Raw genomic sequence first — 14,654 nt, forward strand, 5'->3', positions numbered from 1 at the left:
TGTTATGTTTCAGCTGCAATATTGGATGGGAAGGTAAGCCCTAAGGTATGATGAGTATATCACCTTCACAAATGGCTTATGCATGCATATGAAAGGGAGTTTGATTCATGATACTTATGATGAGATGGTGCACTTCATATTGGACAAGTATCTGACATTCTATTCAGACATGATAAAGTCACTTAGAAACATTGATTTTTTATTCTTGATACTTGACAAGCATCTCTCATCTTAGACATAATGGATTTCTTGATTTTATGAATAAGGTTAGCACATTGATTCTTATATATGGTAGCTTGATGTTATTAATAGTGTTTGTAACAAACATGGTAACCATGATGATAGAAGTATAACAATAAGATGGATATTCAGGATCTTCTTGTTGACCTTGTTTAGATTTTGATAAATTGGACAATGTAATTATGACATATGGTAAAATTGGATGCCCTAACTTGATGGTTGTGATGTAGTGATTATGATCTTTGAAGTATGATGATACACCTGTCAACTACCCTAATCATATGACTCTAACCCTTGATGAAAATTTGATGTCATGTTCATATGTGATGATGGAGTAGCTGAAGCTAGCATGTTATGACCATGATGGATATATGTTTTAGAACATGATATGGTTTGACTTTGTGATTTAACAACCCCACTAATGCATGACAACATTATGATAAACATGTTGACAACTTGAATGATGATTACTGAAGTGGTTTCTCATTAAGAGGGAGAAACTCTTCATAAGATCGCTACACCTATTGCATTTACATTAAATGTGTAGAAAATTCTATACTGTTGAAATATGACTTCTCGACATGAATAGGCAAATATCTGAAATTGTTGGTCAGCAGCAAGTTTTAGTCTGAGAAAAGAGGGTTTTCCTTACTATGATCCCAAACCATATAGAAGAAAGCTTAAGAGTGTGATTCTAGCCTCTCAACTGCACAGAAGAAATCCTATGGGTGTGGTTATGCCTATAGGTCACAAAGCTGAAGCTTTATGCAAAAAATCAGGAATGCACCAACAGTATGATAGTCCTATAAACATGAAGCATAAAATAGAATTTCCTATGAGCAGGGAAGTTTAAATATTTGACTTATTAGAGAGAATGTGAATGTGTTGACTAAACTTTTGTATGCACGTGACCAGAATATGTGTAACCACCTCCTCCCACATTTACCCACTTTCACCGGTTTTCCTGGGGTAAACATGAGCTGAGGGTCACTATAATAAGACTCAACATCCTATATGACCTTAAGGAAATGGAGTCGACAACTTAAGACCTTACTAACTTCCCTCATGTTCCACAAGACCTCCAAGAGTAACCCAACCCCTCTAGGTGTCCAACCCCTGAGTTAACTCTTTGTTTCACTAACCTAGAGCCTCAATCGCTCCCTTAACAAGGCCTCCAAGTGACTGTAACCCTCCAGTCACTCCCATAGGCTTGCTTCCAAGTGACTATGGACCTTTTCAATCAATTCTTTGCCAGTGACCCTGAATTCTGAGCCACTTTTTCAAGGCTAAGACTCAGGCCCCTGCCCAAAATTCGGTGAAACTTCCAGAAATGATGAATCACATAAAAAAAGGCTTCAAAACCAAAAATTAATCCAGGACTTAACCTAACATCTCCCAACCAGGACTGGAAATCCGTTAAATACATGATGAACATGCAACCTACCAGTCATGAATGCATATCTGAACATAGGGATATAAAAACTTATCTGAGGTTTAACAAGGATTTATGCCTTCTCACAATAGTTTTCAAACCAATTAGGTCATGCATTCATTAACCAGACATTCATTGAATGAAATTTGATAAGAGCCACACTTATATATATCATATAACCAGATAGATAACAATGATAAAACAACCATTAAAGCCACATAATAACAAGTAAATTTAGTTATCAAAGACAAGAGAAACTTAACTCTTATCAACCATATGAAAAAACCAACCAAGTCAGGGACTTCCATGTACCACTCAACCATAGATTGGGCATAACCAAATCTTTCTTTCAGCCAATCACCCTCGTGCCATATTCCAAGCATGAATATGGGATCTCATGGGATAAACCAATCCATAAACAATCAAGGGAATCTAGAGGTTAAACCGCCTCCACCCTCACCATAATTTGATCTCACCTAAACCAATCCCAAGATCACAAAACCAAACTAAGCTTGGATGCCTCATAAATCTTTCACCATCCCTTGAGGAATTTTCTTGTCTCCACCCACCTGTTGAGGGCTTCCTAGAGAAGACCATCTCCACCCCCAACCCTTGGGATTTTCCTGAGACCACCTCACCCGGATCCAAAACCTTTTGGCAATCCAGATCTCAACTAAGAAACAATCCCATCACACCATGTCTATCTAGAAATGAAAAGGCAAGGCTAGAAACCATTATCGAAACCTAACAAAATCCATGCCACCGACAACAATGAAACCAAATACACACATGCACATACCATGCATGGTAAAACCAGCTAGGAAATCATACATGCAACTTGTTACCTGCAAGTATTCCTATTGAAGCTACTTGATCCAACCTTTCTTTGCTTGATCCTTACTTTCCTTTGCTTTCCTTTTCCTTCCTTATCCTTCCTTTGCTTGCTTGATTTCCTTCTCCTCTTGGTGCTCTTCTCCTCTCTGAAAACCAATTCTAAAAATGAACTAAAAAAAGGCTACAAATTGATGCTCTGATGTCTTTTTATCATTGATGCCTCTAATTTCTTCATTTTCCTTAATTTCCCTTCAATTTCCTCCTCACATGTGTAACACCCTCCTCCCACATCTACCCAAGAAAAAAACCAACCAGGGTAAACATGTGACAAGATGCCATTATGATATGATTCTACCTCCTAAGTCATGTTAAGGAAGTGGAACTGGCAAAAACACACCATATAGACATTCAACATCAGCTTCAGGGCCCTCAGGAACCAATCCTACACTTTTGACAACCTTCTCTTGGGTCCCACTGAGCTTTTGGACAACTTAAGCCTCAGTCGCTCTCATGTTATAGGCATGACAGCGTCCAAAAACCAAAGTCGCTCTCACAAACTTGCCTACCAACGTCCAGAGACTCATTTAGTCAGTTTTATTCCAATGTCTCTAGGATTTGAGCCACAGTTTCAGGCCCAGAACCCAGGTCACTATTAGAATTGAACCATCTCTTCATATCAATAAAATAACATGGAATTTCCAGTTCTAAAGCAAATACTTGTTTAAGACCTTTACTAGACCCCTACTAGCCATGACAGTCATTTTGTCAATCATATCACGAATATGTAATCTTCTAGTGTAAACAATAGATCTGAGCATAGGGGTCTCATACTTATTTGCGATTCGCCATGAAGCATTGATGCCTCAACACATTAACTGTTATTCCATCCATTAGGTGATATATACATTGTTCATTCATATACAAGTAGAAACATGATGACAACCATACATAGTTGCTGTCATAAAACATATACATAACCAACATAATAGGGACAAAAATACCAATGAACTCACCGCCATATAAACCTCATATAATCCAGTATAATACTCATAGAAATACAAGGAGAAATAACCTATTATTGATGATGCAAAATCCAAACCTGGGATGGGACTTCCACATTCCACCTGATTGTAGAATGCTTGAGCCAAATCTCTCTTCAACCTTTCACCCCCGTACCATATTCTAAGCATGAATGTGCGATCTCATAGAAAACATCAATAAAAACTCATATAGGGCTTCCAAAGGCCATCCACCTCTACCCATAAAACAGTGGTTCCACCTCACGGTCAAACATCACAAAACCATCATCAGATCGGTCTCTATCCCAACCATCCAGGGTTCTAGAGCATTTGATCCAACCAAGGCTCGAGGACTAGTAACTCAACCCATAGTTGTCGTCGGGCTCTAGAGCGTTTGTCCAACCAAGGCTCCAAGACTAGTAATTCAACCCACCAAGGGCTCTAGAGCGTTTGTCCAACCAAGGCTATGGGACTAATAACCCAATCCAAGTTGTTACAGGGTTCTAGAGTGTTTGTCCAACCAAGGCTCTATGAACTAGTAACGCAACCCAAGCTAAGGAAACATCAGAACCAACCAAAAACAAACAATGAAAGTAAACCCACAATCACCATGGTTATCCAGGACATGGCAAGGCTAGGCAATCCACTATCAATCTCGCCCATCCTCCATGCCAATGACAGATCACAACCAATAAACCACATGCATGCCAAACCTAACAAAGGAAACATACATGCAACTCAGTACCTGCAAGAAAATTTGATGCAGTTGTTGATCCCAATGCCCTCTTGCTCTTTGTTTCTCTTCCTTCGCCTTCTTTCTCCAAGAATCCAAGCATTCCACACCCACCAAAAGTGATCCAATAAAACTTTAAGTCTCCAAGGGTATGAGAGAGAGATCCAACACTGAACTGACCAAGTCTGAGCCGAGAGCTTTCCAACTGATTCTTAGAAGCCTTTTTATTAATGAGGCCTCTATTTTCTTCATTTTCCATTATTTTCCTTCAATTTCCTCCTCACATGCAACCTGTGACCTTTAAACTTCCTTTTCTCCTAATTTAATTTATTTTCATAAATAAATGTGCCAAAAATGCCATTTTACCTTTCCAAAGCCTTAGTCATTGCCTCTACCTTTGCCAATTTCCTTAGCCATAATAAACTAAATCAACACCCATTAGGATGTTTCCCCCACCATTCAGCTTGGAATACATGTCCCATCATCCATGGTATTTATATATTTTACATGGAATTTTCACCAGGGTTGTTACAACATGTAACATGTGACCATTCACCTCCCTTTTCTCCTATATTCCTTTATTTGCATAAATAAAATGCCAATGATACATTTTTTCCTTTTCAAAGCCTTTGTCACTGTCGTTGCCAATTTCTCTTAGCCATAATACACAGCAAGTGATGGCCACTATGATATTTTTCCCAACATTCAGCTTGGAATAAGTGTCCCTTAACCTTGGTCTTATTTTGCCTTTATTAACTTTTATTACATGAACTTTTAATCTAGGGTTGTTACAGACCCCTCCCCCTTAGGGAACACTGTCCTCGGTGTTCTATAACACCTACAACCAGCAAAACTGATGAAAACCAAAACTTATTGTCCATGGATCTTTATAACCCAACTCATTGTAGTATTTACAATGAACAACCTACTCAAAAGCAAAACATCATGACAAACATGACAACCATACTGCTTATTGGAGCTTTATAACCCAGCTCATGGCATAATTTACATCCATGTACATATATACATATACCAAAACTACTTTGCCTCAACCAGCAAACAATGAAGGATACATAGCTCGCATCTGATTGACCATTTCCCATGTAGCTTCATCAGCCCAAAGTGCTTCTAATGCACTTTAACTTGCTTGTTTGCTTTGTTACAGAGCATGAGTTGTTTCCACTATAATATGCAGTGAGGTTTTGAATGGAATTATCCTTCTGGTTCCACCTGCAATATAGACCAACCAATCACATTATCAACATCCTTTACATATCTTTTAAGTAATGAAACATGGAAAACATCATGAACTTTCACTGTCGGAAGCAATGCATGTCTATAGGCCACTAGTCCAATCCTCTCAAGGATCTCAAAAGGCCTGAAATATCGTGGTTCCAACTTGGAACATGATCCAATCCTCAAGGAGCTCTTCTTGGGCTTGATGCACAAATACACATGCTCCCTAACCTGAAACTCATTAAATACCCTATATTGATATGCATAACTCTTCTACCTATCCTACGTTGCCTTTATATTCTTTTTTTATAACCTACATCTCTTGTTCCATTTCTACCAACATATCCAGTCCAATAAGTACCTTGTTCACTGGATCACTCTAGCTGATGGGAGAATTACAACTCCACCCATAGAGTTCCAAACAGACTCATCCTCAATGACTCTTGATAAATATTGTTGTAAGCAAACTCGACCAATGGCAAGTACTCCTCCCATCTCCTCTATTGGTGCATGACATACATCCTCAGAATATCCTCCAGAATTTGGTTGACCCTCTCTATATGTCCATCTGTCTACAGATGGTAAGTTGTACAGAAGATCAAATATGTCCCCAAACCTGCAAACAACTCCTTCCAAAACTTGGAAGTGAACTTAGCATCCCTATATGACACAATCTTCTTCAGAACACCATGTAATCTCACGATCTCCCTGATGAAGACCTGTGCCACCTCACTAGCTGAATAAGTAGTCTTCACTAGAATTAATTGAGCCACCTTGCTCAACCTATCAACCATAACCTTGATAAAATCATGATGCCTCAAAGTCCTCAGAAGACCTGTAATGAAATCCATGGAAATCGCCTCCCATTTCCATTCTGTAATCAAAATAGGCTAAAGAAACCCACCTAGATGCTTACACTTTTCTTTCACTTGCTAACAATCCAAACATCTAGCCACAAACTTTACCACTTCCTTCTTTAGATTTGACCAATAGTAGAACTTCTTCACTATTTTCAATGTCTTCTGATATCCTAGGTGACCTAAATACGGTTTGACATGAAACTCCCTCAAGATAAGCTTCTTGAGCCCATGTCATCTGACACATAGATCATGTCCTTCTGTTGTTAGATAATAGTCCACATCCTGATCACCAATACCATACTATAACCTATGCCTAAGCTCCCCGTACTTATCATCCTATTGGCCTGCTTGTAATATCTGATCCTGTAAATCTGTCCTATAAGATCTCACTACTCCAACATGTTTCATCTGCACTCTCCTACTGAGAGCATTTGCAACCCTGTTCTCCTTACCCTTAATGTATCTAATCTCAAAGTAAAACTCACTGACCGTGCCAAACCACCTGGCCTACCTACCATTTAGATTCGATTGGTCAAATAGATATCTCATCCCACTGTGATCGCTCATCAACACAAACCTCTTTCCAAGAAGATAATGCCTCCACGTCTTCAAGGCGTGAATAATAGCTACCAACTCAAGGTCATGAGTCACATAATTTTGCTCATGCTCATTCAGCTTCCTGGACTCATAAAACACCACATGTCCCTCCTACATAAAGACCCCACCATGTCCTCTCCCTTAGGCATCTGTACACACCACAAACTCTTTGTCTGGATTTTCAATCTTAAGAACTGGAGCATTGATTAACAACTACTTCAACTGCTCAAAATTGGCTACACACTCCTCTGTCCATTCAAATTTCTTACCTTTCCTTTGCAATAATGTAATAGGATATGCAATGCGTGAGAATTTACAATTGATGCTCTCTTAGTAATCTCAATAATGTTGTTAAGTGTTCGGCATGTTCTTCCTCATTCTTAGAATATATCAATATATCATCAATGAATACAATCGCAAACTTGTCCAGATAAGGGTGCAATACATTGTTCATCAAACACATAAAAGTATCTCTAGAATTAGTCAAACAAAAAGGAAACACAAGAAACTCATAATGCCCATATGTGTTCCTTAAAGAAGTCTTGTAGATGTCCTCTTCTTTGATGCATATCTGATGGTATCTTGATCTCAAATCAATCTTTGAAAATGTTGTTTCTCCCTTCAATTGATCAAATAAGTCATCAATACTCAGCAACAGATACCTAATATTGATGGTAACCTTGTTCAAATACCTCAAACTCCTCAATGTGTCTGCTATACCAGGAGAATACTCATCTCCTTGTTGACCAACTGATCAGTAGGGAGTCACTGGAACTGTAGTCTACCATTTTTCTTGTCATCTCTAATTATCTTCTTCCTGCAAATAGGCAATGTCAGATAAACCAAAAAGATACCAAAGTCAAAACCATACCTCATTAATGTTCATGGGAGGCTTATCTCACCTAAAAAATCAGTCCACATTAGCATGTATCGTGCTAATGTATACATAATCATAATAAAATCATTATAACAACATCATGCATGACTATAACAAATTTGTACCATGACCCCATGCATGACAACCATAACCATGACAACATCAAATTTTACCCAAAGAGAGTGCAACCTACTTTGATACCACCTTGTAACCGCCTCCTCCAACATTTACCCACTTTCACCGATTTTCCCGGGGTAAATATGAGTTGAGGGTCACTATGAAAAGACTAAACCTCCTATATGACCTTAAGCAAATGAGTCTACAACTTAAGACCTTACTGACTTCCCCCAAGTGCCACAGGACATCTAGGAGTAACCCAACCCCTCCAGGTGTCCAACTCTTGAGTTAACTCTCTATTTCACTAACGTAGAGCCTTAGTCACTCCCTTGCCAAGGCCTCCAAGTGATTGTAACCCTCTAGTCACTCCCATAGGCTTGCTTCTAAATGACTGTGGACTTTTTCAGTTAGTTCTATGCCAACGACCCTGAATTTTGAGCCACTTTTTCAGGGCTAAGACTGAGGCCCCTGCCCGAAACTCAGTGGAACTTCCAGAAATGTTGAATCACATAGAAACAAGGCTTCCAAACCAAAACTTAATCCATGACTTGACCTGACCTTGTTGGAAATAATACTGAGAGGGGGGGTGAATCAGTATTATCTAATTCTTTTAATAAATCTTCCTTATTTGTTCTTTGAATTAGTTTTGCATGTCAGTACCATAAAATAATGAGCATGAACAAAGAAAACAGATAGTCACACCAAAGAACACAAGATGTAAGGTGGAAACCCAATGTGGGTGAAAACCACCTGCTGCAATATGTCTCTATCTTCTTTCAAATTAGAAACTCATTTTACAATGGTTTTGTACTGGTGCAATCCTTTACCAGTACGCAGGCTGCAACCTGCAGAGAGCTACAACTCTCTCTCGTTTTCCAGTCTCTCCTGGAAGGGAGCTACAACCCCCTACTTCTTTTCTTACAAGGACCACTTTTCATAAATTTTCAAACTGGATCCATAAGCATCAAATGATCATCAAGTATAAGAGAATCACCCAGTCAACTGTAGTAACCAGATCAACAATAATAGAACCAAACCCAGAACACAGCAATGATAAACAGAGATTTTAAGAGAAGTAAGCAGCTTCACCCATGTACTGCCTGCTTACAGTAAGCACCCTGCTCAACTGCTCGCCTGCTTACGTACGCACCCTGCTCAACTGTTCGCCTGCTTACGTACGCACCCTGCTCAACTGCTCGCCTGCTTACATACACACTGTATCCATTGAACTGCCTGCGGACCTCCGCACCTGCAACCCTTCTGTGCCTGCGTACCGGCGCACCTTCAACCCTTCTGTGCCTACGTACCGGCGCACCTGAAACGCTTCGTTCCTGCGTATGTACGCACTTTTCTTTCACTGTACCTTCGGGCATAGATGATTTCAAGACTTCAGAAATAACCCAGACAGTCAGATCTACAGATCTGAACATGCGCCGAAGAGATCTCAATCCATCAGTAGATTCGCCTTATTTAGATCTAGACATTACTCCCAAGAGATCATAATATTTCAGATCTAGCCCTCATAAGATATTCAACACAAAAACATACTCAAGCCAAATGATCTCCTTTGCTTTATATAGGAAAGCTCTTCCTTAAATCATGGATCAATACCACGGGCCGACACCATAATAACACAAAACCGTCGGCTAAATACCAAAGGTTAAACATAAGAAACCCCACGTGTGCTTTTCTCTGCCTTGAAATGTGTGCACTGGGGGTACGCACCTCCTGAACGGGATAACTACGGGTATGTACGCACTTTATGTAACACCGACCTGCGTGTACGCACCTTATGTAAGGTGTACCTGCGTACCCCTTATTTTCTTCAATATTTGATAGCTGATCATCAATCTCTGTTGCTGACTTGAAGTACTGTGATCTATCACCTGAATGGGTTGCCATCAAGGACAACACTTTAGCCATAATGCCAACAGACCTTTCACAACCAAGACTGACATTCCATCAAACACATGATGAACATGCAACCTATCGGTCATGAATGCCTATCTGAACATAGGAATCTGAACACTTATATGAGGCTTAACAAGAAGGATTTATGCCTTTTCACAATAGTTGTCATAACACCAATTAGGTCATGCATCCATTAACTATACATTCATTGAATGAAATGCGATAAAAGTCATACTTATATCTATCGTATGACCATAATTATAACAAACATATAAATAGATAGATAACAATGATAAACAACCATTAAATCCACATAATAACAAGTAGATTTACTTATCAAAGACAAGAGAAACTTAGCTCTTATTAACCATATGAAAAATCCAACCAATTCAGGGACTTCAACGTACTACCCGACCATAGATTGGGTTGAACCAAATATTTCTTTCAGTCATCACCCTCGTGCCATATTCCAAGCATGAATGTGGGGTCTCATGAGATAAACCAATCCATAAACAATTAAGGGAATCCACAGGGTAAACCACCTCCACTTTCACCATAATGTGATCTCACCTAAACAGGTTTCAAGATCACAAAACCAAATTGAGCTTGGATGCCTCAAAATTCCTTCACCATCTCTTGAGGGATTTTCCTGTCTCCACCCACCAATTGAGAGCTTCCCATAGAATACCATCTCCACCCCCAACCCTTGGTATTTTCATGAGACCACCTCACCCGGATCCAAAACCTTCCGGCAATCCAGAGCTCAACTGAGAAAGAATCCCATCACACCATGACTATCCGGAAATGGCAAGGCAAGGCTAGAAACCATTATTGAAACCTGACAAAATCCATGCCACCAACAACAATGAAACCAAATACGCACATGCACGCCAAAACCAACTAGGAAATCATACATGCAACTTGTTACCTGCAAGTATTCTTGTTGAAGATGCTTGATCCAAACTTTCCTTATTTGATCCCTACTTTCCTTTTCTTTCCTTGTCTTTCTTTATCCTTCCTTGTCCTTCCTTTTCTTGCTCTCTTTCCTTATCCTCTCTAAAAAGCAATTCTGAAAATGAACTAAAAAAAGGCTACACACAGATGCTCTGATGTCTTTTAGTATTGATTCCTCTAATTTCTTCACTTTTCCTTCAATTTCTTCCTCACATGCAACCTATTACCTTTCACCTCCCTTTTCTCCTATTTTCCTTTATTTTCATAAATAAAATGCCAACAATAACTCTTTGCCTTTTCAAAGCCTTTGCCATTGCCTTTACTAATTTCCCTTAGCCATAATACACAACAATTGATGCCCACTAGGATAAATTTCCCAACATTCAGTTTGGAATAAGTGTCCCTTGACCTTGGTGTTATTTTTCCTTTATTAAATTTTATTACATGAACGTTTAACCCGGGGTTGTTACAATATGTTTATCAATATGTCATTATGATTTAACCATCGAAGCTAGTGTGTGACAGTATTTGATAACAGTGGTAAGCGTTTGACAAGATTTGGTTGATTGGTATAGATAAGCAATTTTTTGAGTTTTGACATGATGCCTGGTAGTTCATAAATATGCTTTAGAAAATTGACATGATGATTTATATGTTTTTGTCTTGTGGATTGATTGAATTCACAGAGATGAAAAATTAGGGTTTTGACTTGATGACTAATGATTTGACTTGGTATTTGGTGATTTACCGTGATGACAATGCTATGTGAGCATGGTAACTTTCAGGGACCAATATTGGTATTAAATAATTATTTTATATTGGCCTCATTATCACATTGGTTGAAGTATAGACAGTTGTGATTTCGTATGAAGTAACCTCACAATGAAAGGATGGAACTTGTATGACTCATTCTTGGTATATGCATGAAACTTATGACTTGTATACATGCATATTTAGTGGTAGAAATTATTCACGCTATGATCATAAGGATGGATTTACAAAGTTATATTGAATAATGCTTGGTAAATAAAAGGTTGTTGTAACTTGCTATTTGGATGTGCGCTCCACCTGACACTTGGTCCGAAGAGTTTTTCACATGGATATTGGTAGAAGCTTTTATGATTTTGATATTATTTTTGATTTGGCATCTAAGGCTTCATATATTGACTTAATTAATTTGATTGCACAGTGTTGATTTGTGTAAGGCTGATCATATCGTTTGTTCAAGTGTTATGATTGCAGAAAGCATTGTATGAAGCAAGGTCCCTGAGCTTGGTGTGTCTGCATTAACAGTTACCCCGTGAAACTAGGAAGATGTGTCTATCCAAACCTCTACTTCAAAAGTGGTCCAAGGTATGACTTTTATTTTGGTTTTATATGCTGATGATCTATTCTTGATAGGTAATGAACCTTTGATGTTCAAAGTAAGTGCGAGACGGCCTCTGAAGTTTGAAATGAATAATCATGGCATGATGAATCACTTTCTGGTCTGGAAAAGAAAATCTATATCGTGAAGCTATTAAAGGAAGTGGAAATGCAAATCCTTGGATACTCCAAATAAATGTCAAGAAGTAATGAAGATATATTGTTGAACCTGACTTAGCAACTAATAGTTGATTGAAACATTGATGTTCCATATATATATATATATATATATGTGTGTGTGTGTGTGTGTGTGTGTGTGTGTGTGTGACACATACACACACACACACACACACACACACACAAATATATATATATATATACATATATATTTGTGTGTGTGTGCGTTTCGTATAAAACCTGATTGAACCACTTCAAACACAATGAGTTGTTGTCGAGCACCTTTTGAGATATTTGCATGGGACGCTCAATTTTTGGTCTAATATATTCTTCCTGTATGTGACTGCATAAATGTATCGATGTTGATTGGGATCATTATTGATAAGATGCGCACACACACACACACACATATACATACATACATATATTTGTGTGTGTGTGTGTGTTTTGTATAAAACTTGATTGAGCCGCTTTAAACACATTGAGTTTCTATCGAGCACCTTTTGAGATATTTGCATGGGATGCTCAATTTTTGGTCTAATATATTCTTCCTGTATGTGACTGCATAAATGTATTGATGTTGATTGGGATTGTTATTGATGAGATGCACACATTTGGGTGTTGCTTTAGTATGAGATATTCCATGATATTTTTGGATGAGAAGACCATAACTTTAAGCACAACCAAGGTTGAGTATGATGTTGTTGGAATTACTAGCTATGAGGCAGGTTGAAGAAGCTCTTTGGAGAGTTGTTTGAGTAGGTTCTGGATATGTCAGGGATACATTGTGATAATATTGAGTGGGACCCAGTGAATCGCGTATATAGTTGGGACTGAGATATCTTCATATATGTGAGATAGTGTTGATGTTCGAGACAAGCTTAGGCTTGTGGTTCCTACCTACATAAGACATTATATATATATATATATATATATATATATATATATATATATATATATTGTTCTAATATTATATTTGATTTAATATCCTACATAAAAAGGAGATTGTTGCTATTGCGACATGATGATTAAGCTGATATCAGATATGAGCATGATGATATGTTTTTGATCTACAAAGAGCAGGATTGATCGAGAACCCTGAGCAAACCCTTCCCCCCTGTCTTAGCTCCAAGGTTAAGGAATTGAGATGGAGGGCTCCTAAGGTTGAGGGATCTTTGGACAATAGGGTCGTAGATGTTGCTCCCCTATCTTGGTCCTTGCAGAGTATATCCCAGTTGGCATCATACCCACAAGTTGGGCTTGTTGGGATTACGGCTCCCCTTTTGGCCAACAGGTTGAGAGAGTAGTTGGGGGTACAACCCATGCTAATTATGATGCACGTGTTCTACCACATGACTATTTAGTGTCATTATTGGGAAGATCAGTGGGCAATAGGATCGATTGAAATGTGCTCCCCTATATCACCTATTGCTAGATATGGGGTTGAAGATGTTTTTCTCCCCCATGAGATTTTGGGTCAAGATGTGCTCCCTGATGTCATTCCAGGTTGAGCAGGGCTCCCTGATGATAAGCTCTTTGATGTTTCCTAGGTGGTAGCATTGGGCTCCCCATTGGCAGTGATTATGGGTTGAGATATGCTCCCCGATTTAGTTTTAGGTTGAGATATGCTCCCTAATATTGTTTCAGATTGAGATGTGCTCTTTGACGTGATAGAGGGCGGTAGCTTAGGCTCCCTTCCAATGTCAAATTCTTCTTCTTTTAGATTCAATATTGTTCAGCATATGAGCAGAGATGAGGTCACGGCGAGACGAGCCCTTTATCATTACGATAGGTGTCAAGTGGAAGTGCAGTGATGTATGCAGCTGAGGCATCCTAACAGACCGAGAGATTTGAACCTTGTTCCTACATGACCCGATCGATCTGATCGGGTACTAGCCATCTATTCTTTTCTTTGTTCAATTGTTTAACAACATGAAACTATGAAACCAAAATCTCTGCCCTCCCTCTCCATTGGATAGAAGGGCAGAGGAGGGTTTTCTACCTGGCCCTAATCCTTTTCAGAATTGGGGCGTCACAATCATTAGAAATATGCCTTTCTCACATTTATGCCCTTCCCGGTTCATGGTTTGAAATTCTGGTGTCCCAGGCGTAGAGGAACCACACCAACCCATCCCGAACTTGGTGGTTAAACTCTACTGCGGTGACGATACTATAGGGGAAGCCCTGTGGGAAAATAGCTCGGTGCCAGGATGATAAAAAGCTTAATGCCTCTTCTTCTCATTAGAAAGTCGTCTTCTTTGAAACCCATTTCTTACATATTTTCTTTCCCACTCCACACTTT

This window comes from Pinus tabuliformis, chromosome 7, assembly GCF_031772625.1.
Source record: "Pinus tabuliformis cultivar Carrire ecotype Pingquan chromosome 7, CPIR1, whole genome shotgun sequence".
Classification (NCBI taxonomy): domain Eukaryota; kingdom Viridiplantae; phylum Streptophyta; class Pinopsida; order Pinales; family Pinaceae; genus Pinus; species Pinus tabuliformis.